The sequence below is a fragment of the Camellia sinensis genome, chromosome 2 (genome assembly GCF_055761805.1).
Source record: "Camellia sinensis isolate YWXY chromosome 2, ASM5576180v1, whole genome shotgun sequence".
In the NCBI taxonomy this organism is placed as follows: domain Eukaryota; kingdom Viridiplantae; phylum Streptophyta; class Magnoliopsida; order Ericales; family Theaceae; genus Camellia; species Camellia sinensis.
This window is the reverse complement of record NC_138962.1, coordinates 57829707-57841517: the sequence shown is the minus strand read 5'-3', so window position 1 is coordinate 57841517 and position 11811 is coordinate 57829707. Positions and strand designations below refer to the sequence as shown.

The window sequence follows — 11811 nt, the reverse complement described above, 5'->3', positions numbered from 1 at the left end:
ATAAGAGTATAAAATTGACCAGCGGCCTAGAGCGGGCCCGACCCGGCCCGTTGACAATGTGAATATTCACATTGACATGTTAACATACACATTAATAAGAGTGTAAAATTGGCCCACAGCCCGTGGACGGCCCGAAGCTCGACCGCAGCTCGAGACGGGCTTGGCTCGACCCATGACAATGTGAATATTCACATTGGCATGTTAACATTAACATTAATAGGAGTGTTAAATTTGCCCGCTGCCCGAAGCTTGCTCGCTGCCCGAGGTAGGCCCGGCCCGGCCCGTTGACAATGTGAATATTCACATTGACATGTTAAAATGCACATTGATAGGAATGTAGAATTGGCCCGCAGCCCGTGGGCTGCCCGAAGCCTGCCGACGGCCCGCTGCAGGATCGTTTCAGTCCGGGCCCGAGCATGTCCGAGACCCTAGGTTAGGGCCTAGGTCATCACTTTGAACCCTGGCGCGGCCCATCAGCCCGCTTAAGGCCCATTCAAGGCTCGGTACGAGGCCCAGCCCGCCTGAGGCGCAATGTATTTTTTTGTGGAAAATAATAAAATTTTGGTAGAAAAAATTAAAAAGAATTAAAAAAAAATAGTTAGGCCCGCCCAAGCCCGACCTAAGCTCAAGGCTAGGCCCAGGACCACCGGCCAGACCCGAGGCTGGATGCATCGGCCCGTCCAAAGCCCGAATACCCTGGTGCTAGGGCTAGGGCCTGGGCCTAATTTTTTCGCCCATGGGCCGGCCCGACCCAGCCTGGGAAAGGCTCGTTTGGGCCCAGGCTCGAGCCTAGTCCGAGACCCTAGGCTAGGGCCTGGGCCATCACTTTGAAGCTCGGCCCCGCCCATTGGCCCATTCAAGGCTCGGTCCGAGGCCTAGCCCGCGCCGAGGCCTAGTGTCTTTTTTTGTGGAAAATAATAAAATTTTGGTAGAAAAAATTAAAAGGAATTTAAAAAAATGGCCAGGCCCGCCTCGGGCCGCCCACGAGCCGTGGGCGTGTTTCGGACAACCACGAGACACGGGCTAATTTTACACTCCTATCAATGTAAATGTTAACATGTCAATGTGAATATTCACACTGTCAACGGGCCGGGCCGGGCCTGTCCTGGGCCGCTGGCCAATTTTATACTCTTATCAATATGAATGTTAACATGTCAATGTGAATATTCACATTGTCAACAGGCCGGGCTGGGCCCGCCCCAAGCCTCCCACGGGCCGTGGGCGGGTTTCGAGCAGCCACGAGGCGCGGGCTAATTTTACACTCCTATCAATGTGAATGTTAACATGTCAATGTGAATATTCACATTGTCAACGGGCCGGGTCGAGCCCGCCCCGGGCCGTGGGCGGGCTTTTGGCCGCGGGCTAATTTTATACTCTTATCAATGTGAATGTTAATATGTCAATGTAAATATTCACATTGTCAACGGGCCGGACCGGGCCGCCCATGGGCCGCCGGCGGGTTTCGCGCCGCCACGGGACGCGGGCCAATTTTACACTTCTATTAATGTAAATGTTAACATTGACAATGGGAATATTCACATTGTCAATGGGCCGGGCCCGTCGCGGCCCAACTCAAATTTTTCTAGGCACCCACGAGGATCGACATAGGCCAGGCCCCTACACATTGACGATATGAACATTCACATTGACGATGTGAACATTCGCATTAGGGGTATTTTGGTAATTATGTCACCCATAGGACTTATTGAAACATAAGAAAATAATGTGAACTAAATGGAACATAAGTAGATGAAAAGGGTATTTTGGTCTTCTTATCTCAAATAGGACCTAATGGAATAGTCAAAAAGAATATAGGTTAGATGGAATAAAGCTCTTAGAAAGTGGATTTATCAAAAACGCTCCCTTAAATATAAGTGCATAAGTGTAACAACCCTGACCTATGATTAGCCGATAAACCATGATTAATTATGCTTAATGAGTAGTTAAGATGAAATTCTGAATTAATTGCATGTTTATGACATTAACTGTGTTTATATCTATCTGTTGTAGAAATATCTGTTTGTATTTCTGTTTTGTTCCATGAATTGAAAGCCTTATCAACATCCAATCACGAAATTGACTTGATATTTGTGTTATTTGGAATTTTTGAAAATTATGGTAGGCTCAATTGAAATTTGATTCAGAACGAATTAATTATGACAAAATGATCCCACTTAGTTATCTTAAACTCAAGTTAATTAAGCTTCATTAGTTGAGCCTATATAAGGCCTATACACCACTTAGACTCATATTTTCTTCACTTTTTTGAGCTCTTACACGTGAGAGAGAGGAAGAGAATGAAGGAATTGAAATCAAAGAGGAGGAAAGAAAGAATTGATGAGATTTGAAGACAATTTGGAAGCTTACACTTACCATCAACCTTAGGTAAGGATTCAACTCACATTTTATAACCTCAAGCTCATTTACATGTGAAATCAAAGAGTATTAAAGTGTTTAAGTTGAGAATTGAACTAGAAATGAAGGAATTTGACTCATACATGTCTTGCATGCATAATTCACTAAGATTTGTAAGTTGGTTCTCAAGAATTTCCACATGCATGTCCATATATCATGGGTTTGTTCAAGGAATTCAACATGTTTTTGACCCAAACATCTCATTTGATCATGATTTGGAAACTTGGAGCTCAAATCATTTCATGCATGTCATGTTCATGTTATGTTTTTACATTTCAAGATTGAGTTTGTACAATTGACATGCTTATGGGCCTTGATTTCATGAAATGATCTTTAATTCTCTATGTTTTACAAGTTTAGACAAGTTTTCTCAAGTTTTGGGGCCCAAAGGTTGATTTTGAAGGTTTTGAATTCGAGTTTTGAGCTTGGGAGTGCAATATGAAAATTCTAGATTCTGCCTCTCCGCTCGAGCGATAGATCCTGTGCTCGAGCGACCACCTTTATTTTTGCACCTCTGCTTGAGCGACCGAAAGTTAGCTCTAGCGTAAATTGCATGCTCCCAGAAGTTTTCAATTTTTGCAAATCACTTGAGCAACAAGAGTTGCGCTCGAGCGAAGACCTCAATCTCACGCTTAAGCGACCGTCGAATGTGCATCAAGCGAAAAAATCACACAACAAGTACTTTTACAAAGTTTGTAGACCACTCGAGTGAAGAAAGTTGCGCTCGAGCGACCACTCTCAACTTTAGGCGTTCACTCGAGCGAAGAAAGTTACGCTCGAGCAAAGCCCCTATTTTTAACATATTTGACCAAGTGTTTTGAAACTCATTTTGGCATCCTCATTGCATCCTAGGCATTCCTAGGCCACAAATAAGATACAATAATGAGGATAAAGATGTAGAAACACATTAAGAGCGAATCGCAATAAATTAAGCACTATCCGAGTGTGTATGTCAATTTGTGTATCTGTTATGTTTGTGTAGGTCACGCGCCACAACCTATCTGATTTTTCTGCTCTGTCTGTCTGCTTTCGGAGCCATCTATGAGTAATAACTCTGTAAAGTTATGTTTGACTTTAATTATTTTATGATGATATGAAATGATCAGTTTTCTAAAATGTTATGTTTTATATGAATGAATGATTGTCCAAGTTTCTGAAATGTATTTGTGGCATCCTTAGCATCATATGATATGCGTCCCTTTATAGTCATCGAAATGCCATTATGGTCGTCCCTTTATGGGTCATCAAAAATGTCTCTGTGCACATGAGTCATCGGAATGCCTTATCGTTGTCCCTTTATAGGTCATCGGAATGCCTTCGCGGCCGTCCTTCATGGGTCATCGGATTTGTTAACGCTAATGGATGTATCACGTACTATCATTTAAAATGTAAGAACTTTGGATATAAATATGATTATGTGTACGAATTTGTTTCTGCTTTGACATCTGATTAAGTACAAGACTCTGTTTCTGTATAGACATCATTCATTAAAGCCTTTACTCTGTTATTATTCACTGGGCTTCTGCTCACTATTTATATTATATATGTAGGTGATCAAGCGCGTGACCAGGCTCAATGATGATCGCCTGAAGCTTGTTTTGTCGACCAACCCTTGCGTCTCCTGAGGAGGTTCCGAAAGTCATGTGGTCATGTTTTGTGAATGTATAAGACTTGGTTTCTTTTAGTATACGAACAAGTTTTCTGTTTATTTGTACTTTGTCTTAAGTCCCACTTTTGTTTTATCTGTATCAGTGGGTGACATAAGACTACTGTATTATGACGTCACTTGCATGTATATGAAAGTTTTGCAATTCTGTCCCATGTATGTCAGCACAACTCAATGGACTATGAATGTTTTTATATATTTGCTTCTGTAACCCCTTATTATGTCATAATCTATTCAGAGGCCTTTGGTAATCCAAAGATTACTGGCTGGTTACGATGCTAAACCTATAGGGGCGGGTTAGGGTCGTGACAATAAGAGTCTAAGAAAATAGTGTAAATTAAGAAAAAGGACTTTATGGAATAAAAGTATACATTCATGGGACTAAGTGGGTTAAAAAATTTCTTCATAGACTTCTTGGGTTAGAACACTTCTAAATGAGATTTATCAATAAAAACCCTTATTTTAATTTCTCATCTTTTAATTGTAACAATTAAATTCTCACACTTTAACTCTTAGTTCATTGTGATCCTTCCATTACTCACTGTTACAAAAATGAATTAAAAATGCTCCTGTCAGATCATCTTGAACCCAACACTTTTTCTTTTATCAAATTTAAGGCCTCATTTGGCAAGTGGTGATTTTAGCTAAAAAGTCATTAAAAAAGCAAAAAAAAAAAAAAAACAAAAAGCCAACAACCTATACTAAAAAGTCAAAGATTCCCTTTTCTCTCTACTTTTTGCACATCTTTTCGTAAAAAATCAAAAAGTCATCCCAAACATACTATTTTTTTTACATCATATTTTAGTTAAAAAGTTACTAAAAAAGCCTGTTCCCAAATAAGGCCTTTGATGAAAAACTAATGAAATTCCTTCTCCAACATTGTCATTAGTTTGATATCAAATTGAGGATGGCTAAAACTTTTTCATCAAATTGAGGATGAGTGAAACCTTTCATCAAATTATTGTAAATAGCCGTTAGTGTAGGAGTACTGAACGACCGGTCAGTTGTCCCCCCGGGCATCCACTTTTTTACAATTTACACTAGCCGGTCGGCCGGCTAGATATCCACCAGATCGATTGAAAGATCGAAATCCTCCGTTAGAGCATGCGATATCAAATAAAGTTTTTACTCAAATTTGGTAGAAAACAAAAATATAACGTTGGAGATGTTCTAGAGGGCATTTGAGGACATATTAGGGGCATTAGAGGAAAGAATTTGAATGATAAATTACACTTTTTACACTTAAATTTTCCATCAAATTTTACTTTAATCCCTTGTGTCTCAATTTTTATTCAAATTTTGAACAAGGTGACAGATGGTCCATATGAAAATACGGGAAGAAATTTACAGAATTAATTGCTATATTAACTAATATAAAATTTTGATGAAAGTTCAAAGGTGAAACTTGTAATTTATCTAAAAATCAAAAATCAAAATAAAAATTAGTGGCAACACATTGAAATTATATATACCAAACACATTTGTTGTAGTAAAAACCTTAAAATATGGGTCCAGCTCCTCAGCCCATAAATAGATTGGACGGTGTTGTTGGGTCATGGTGGGTTCGATTTCGGACTCATCTTGATAAATCAAATCGTTCAATGTGTAGAATTTATCGAGTACATCATTTCTAAAAAAAAATCACATCAATCGAGTACATCATTCTTGCATTCATGTTAGCGATTTATTTAGAAAATCATAATTGCCGTTAAAACAAATAAAAACTGATCAAATAACTATCGATATCCGATCAACGTAATTTTTTATAAGAATGATTTACTTGACGAACTCTACACATTAACAGTTTGGACCATTGATATGGGCTTAGAATCAAGCCCACACACAGCTAAACCATACTATTTAATTTGATTTCAAATTAGAGAGAAGCTATGGCCTTAAAATATCTAATGATAGGCATAAATTTTCGTACAAGTCATTAACAACATCTAATATAAAATATTACAAAAGAAAAATATGTTCATCAATTTTGTCTAGGGTTTTTTTTTTTAATGACTAATACTTTTTTAGTCGGCAAAAGTTATTCGTAACTAATTTTTTTGGTCACCAATTGAGGGTCGGAAAAAGTAATTAGCGACTAAAAATTTTTTTAGTCGGGAAAAAATTATATTTGCCGATTAAATTTTTAGTCACTGAATGTTATATTACCACGACTAAACTATTTTGTTACTAAAACACTTTAGTCGCCAAAACTGATACTTTCTCAACTAAATATGTTAGTCGCCAATTGTCACATTTCCCTACCAAAAGTGTTAGTCGCCAAAAGTAATGTTTGCGCGACTAAAGCTTTAGTAGACAAAAGACCTATTCGCGACCAAACACTTTGGTTGCCAAAATTAATAATTTTGCCGACTAATTATTTAGTCACCAAATGTACCCTTTCGCCTACCAACATTTTGGTCACCAAATGTGAATAGTAAAACACCGACTAATCACTTGGTCGCCAAAAGAGGAAAAACCAAACCAAATTTTAGTCACAAATTCAATTCTTTTTGTTTATGAAAATAGAAATAAAATATAAAAAGAATCTCATTTGACATGTATGATATATAATAATCCATCTAAACCATTCAATATAACCTGTAATTTGCAAGAATCATTCAAACCAACAAAATCAACTAAATCATGAACATCCAACAAAATACATAAATCAGGCAATACTTAACCTGTTTAATTAAAATAATCAATTACTATAAATTTTCATCCACAAGTAATTCTAAACTACATAATCATCCAATTAAAAAGGTCATGTCATATATATAATCATCCAATTCACATCCATTTCATATAAAAATTTAAAACATAACAAGTATTTGTTATTATGTTTTAAATCTTTATCCATATGCATCTATCCAAAAATATAACTAGTAATCTATCCAAATACTTTCCATACACATCTATCCAAAAATATATAATCCTTCAAAAATGTAACAAATGCCAAATAGTCCTGTACAATTTAGCTTCGTGCACGAGTTCATCCATCTGTACAAAAGAAAAACAAAAATAATGTCAGATAATTTTTTTATGAAAATATTTGCACATCACTTGGATTGTAAAATTGGAAAAAAATTCAAAAAGGTCCATGAAAAGTAAAGATAACATGAACAAATTAAAGGACTATCAATACCATTTTGTAAATAAAACAACATTCATATGTATACATTCAATCAACATTAAAATTTTATCAAGATCAATGTACCACACTCAACAAAAATTCACAAGTAATAGATGTATGACCCGTAGATTAAGTTCTGTCAATATAATAATTGTAACAATTGAAATAGATGTTATCAATCAATGCTTGCATTTGGATTTTATACCTTATATTCCAATAACTAGACAACATAAGTGAATATTTGATCTAGCAAGTTAGCTACTATGACCAGCAGGTTACAGTACTTATGATATTTAAATCTCTAACCGTGTGTCCTATTAATGTGTCGCTTCCTCTCACAAGTTTGTTTAATCTAGGCCGAGGTGACCGTTATGATCTCGATGTTGTTTGGGGGTTGTTTTCAATTTTCGCCTCGAAACAGCCCGATTTTGCCTTTTTCTCACATTTTCTTGTGTAAATCTCTAACCATGCGTCCTATCAACGCGCTGCTTGCTCTCACAAGTTTGTTTAATCTACACCAAGGAGACCATTATGATCTCGGGATTGTTTGGGAGCTGTTTCCAATTTTCGCCCCTAAACAGCCCGTTTTTGCCTTTTTCTCTCACATTTTTGTGTCCAAATCTCTAACCATGTGTCTTATCAACGCCCCGCTTACTCTCACAAGTTTGTTTAATTTAGTCCAAGATGACCGTGATGATCTTAGGGCTATTTGGGGGCTATTTCCAATTTTTGCCCCCCAAATGCCATCCTTCAAAATAAAGAACAAACCAAACTAGAAATGATCAAACCAATCTTAAGAATGCTATGATGTCAAGCAAATGCACCCCTAAACAAAAACAACTAATTTCAGAGCTGCAGTGCTTGTAATTTGAAGGATTATAATATCGTATCAAAAAATTACGAATAACGATATGTGGATTTTCTTGTATCTTTTACTTGTCTCTTTGCTTTCAAAATCAACAAAAATATTGCCATTATTTTCTAGACTTCTAAAAAATAAAGACATAAAGAGTGGCTCAAATTTCTTTTGACCAGAAAATTTCTAGAGCGGGAAAGCTCAGAAATATTCTCGCTAGTATAGAAATCTTCAACTTTGTAACTTCTAGGTGTTTTCGTATCTTTGACGGTCATTAGATGATTAGAATTTGCTTCATTGCAAATAATGATATAAGTAACACAGATTAATGACAATCATCAGTTGAATTCAAAATATCACCCTCTTTGCTCAATTGTTGCTCTGATATTAAGATGACTAGAAAATTATACTAAGGCCAAGTTTGGCATGTCCCCAAAAAGTCAAAAAGTTACTCAAAAAGTTACTCAAAAAGTTATCACTATTCACCAAAAAAAAATATTAAAAAATTAATTTTCTACACAATTACAACTCGGAATCTGACATGTTCAGCTTTATTGATGTGTTTGTGTGTGAAAATTGCACAGTTTGGGTGCAATTTTCACACACTGCTGTTTGGCCCGTGGGGGCCATCACAAGTCCTGTTTTGATAATCTGAACTGTTCAATGTGTAAAACTTGTCGAGTACTATATGTCTGTAAAAAATCACATTGATCGGATATCGATAACTACATGATCAAATCAGTTTTGTATAAAAAAAATGGATGGTGTTATAATTAACGATGGAAAAAAAAACAAATCTGATCAGATAACTATCGATATCCAATCAACTTGATTTTTTATAGGCATATAGTACTCGACGAGTTCTGCACATTGAACAGTTTAGATTATCAAAATAGGACCCGTGATGGCCCCTACGGGCCGAACAAAACTATCTAGTGCAATGCCCATTTAGTAGCCAATCATTACTTTGCATCAATTCCACTCCTAGAAAGTACGGCTGCACAACTCCCAATCTTAATATTCCCCTACGCACTTATTTATACAATTTTTTAATACACATTTTTTCATAAAAAGTCAAAAAGTCAACCCAAACATTCATATTTTTTTCCTCAATTTTTTAGTCTTAAAAGACAAAAAATGTACTTATTTAGGACATCCAAACAACCCCTTCATTTTAGCATGAAAACAAATTAAACACTTGTTACTTTAAAATTTCCATGTCCACCCATTTTCAGTCAACACCTTGGCATTCTCTATGATTATTCCAAGGTTGTTGATTGAATCCAAAAGTTAGTAATTATTCTATATTTATTCTAGAAAAATTCTCAATCATGATTGTAGTATGATTCTACAAAATTTAAGATCCTAATGTGATCCGAATTGTTTGGCTCAATTGGGGTTATGCAATTTAAGATCCTAGTGAGATCCGGGTTTTTGGCCCAATTGGCGTTATACAATTGTAAGATCCTACAATCCGCATTGTGATTATGATAACCAAACCCTACTAACATGCCATTCAAGATAAATTAATTTTGACTACTTTTTTCATAGACTTTGAAGATAAAACACGCTAGGCATGGCATCTAATAAGTAGTAGCATCAAACATCCCATTTTCATGATTTTATTTTAAATTACCTAATATTGAAAATAAAATACATACATGGAACATCACAAAATTCCTCATCTAAGAACAAAATAACAAAAAAAAAAAATGCTTTTAAAATTAAGAACACCGTAAACGTGTTTACTTTAGAAAATCATACCCTCTAATTTTTACCGCAAAATCAAAGAGATGAGATGAGAGGATTGAGTTTTACCCAAAAAATTGAGAAGTCCTCAAAGTGAAGTAGACTTCAAGAGAGCTACTTCTTCAATGGTCACAGAAGCACCAAGAGGGGCATCTCGGTTTTAAGTGTACAAGTGAGGAAAGCCTAAACCCTTTCAATGGAACCAAATGGAGTGTAAATATTTGTTGAAAGAAAATGTTTAGAATCTATTGTATAGCTTAAAAAGTGTTACAATGACACCATGAATTTTGAACTCATTTATCAAAGATAAATAGAATCTGTTGATAAATATCAAAAGACAAAAAGAGAGAGTGAAAAAGTGATCCCAATTGAGAACTATATGAGTAGAATGGTTAAAAACAAATAACAAAACATTCTATAAAGTCTAAAGAGTTTTAGGGAGAGGTAAAGAGGACAAAATCCAAACAAGAAAGCATAAAGTTTGAATCTCTTTCAAATCCTAAGCATATGTCAAGCTATGATGATGAAATAAATAAGATAAAGACATAATTCTCCGATATTCCTGGTTTGACAAACTAAATTATAATTCAATATTTTGGTGCAGAGTAGTGATCCCAAATATTTCGGTTCGCAAGGAGGTGGAGAAAGATTTAGTACTTGTGGATCAACCTTAAGTTGCCCAACTACTAGAGATCCTATGGCATGCCAAGAAGATGAAGATGAAGACGAAGACAAAGATGAATCAATCTTGCAAAATAGTCATTACAATGGTTGATTGGTGTTGCTTATGATGGTATGGTATATTATTAACTCTAGCTGCCTTGGCTTTCTATAGTAATTCTTATCATTTTCTAACTCTCTTCACATTAAATTTATGCTTTGTTGTGCCATTCAAATGCCATATGTAGTGTGCATCATATGCAGTGTGCATCAATGCACACTCATATGTACATTAAATAAACAAATACAATTAGACATGGTTAAAGTTGCTACTGTTGCACTTTTGCACAGCAAAGTTGCTGTGAGAATTTATTTTGATTCGGAATATTTCCATCCAGCACATTCAATTGGGATTGTGCTTTTAATCTGTTCATTGATTCTTATTAACATATAAATACACAAGTATGTTTCTATTTCTCCGTCATTTATTCTTTTAATCTACAATTTCATTTTGTTTTAAGCCATACACATGGTGTTATGTTTTCTGTGGATTGTTTATATGCATGTAGGACATTTGGATTGATTATATTTTATAGGGATTAGTAAAGAATTTCTGAGAAACAGAGTTTTGGGAAAACTGGTCTCTGCAGTGATGAGACCTTTGTATTCAAATGCATTACATTCAATCATGTCTAATTTACTGCAATTCTCTACATATTTAACACATGATAAATAAAGGGTCAACTACAAGATATTCGTTCATGAGCTTCATCTTTGGCTAGTTCTTCTCCTTGATTTCAGCATATAGATTGTCTGTATTTTGCAGCATATTTTTGGTACAATGTTGCTGGTGAAATTTACTTCCTCTTTAATTAGGCCATGCACAGGATGTATATATAACATAATATCTGATTAAATATTCAAAATTAAGTTTGTTAAAAAATTACCGATTCAAGTCCAAATATAAAGAAATACCCTGGTGAATGGGCTCCAACTGTAATTGATTTCAATATTGATGTCACGACCCCAAACCGCCCCTAGTAGTTTGGTGCCGTGATGGCCAGTAATCCGAGATTACCGAAGGCCAACTTTGTAAAATTCACACACAATCAGAGTACAATTATATGGGGCTAACAAGTACGGAAGTGATTTATACAAACAGATTAGTCCATAAGAGCTGTGCATAAGTCAAATGAGATAGCAATCATAGATTAGATGGGTGACAACTCGATTACCACGAAACAAGTACCAATTACATCTTTCATATTAACAAAAGGGATTCACAAGCCGACATGAACAAAATACAAGAAGTACGGCTAGAAGCAAAATCTT

General features: G+C 35.8%; 1 long non-coding RNA gene across 1 annotated transcript; it reads right to left on the bottom strand.

Moving 5' to 3' along the window:
- Positions 1-6859: 6859 nt before the first annotated feature.
- LOC114257035 (uncharacterized) lies at positions 6860-11495 on the bottom strand. The gene is made up of 3 exons (XR_003627434.2): positions 11455-11495; positions 9889-10009; positions 6860-7081 (listed from the first exon to the last, which is right to left on the bottom strand). It is a non-coding gene; the product is annotated as an uncharacterized LOC114257035 (long non-coding RNA).
- Between the last annotated feature and the right edge of the window lie 316 nt (positions 11496-11811).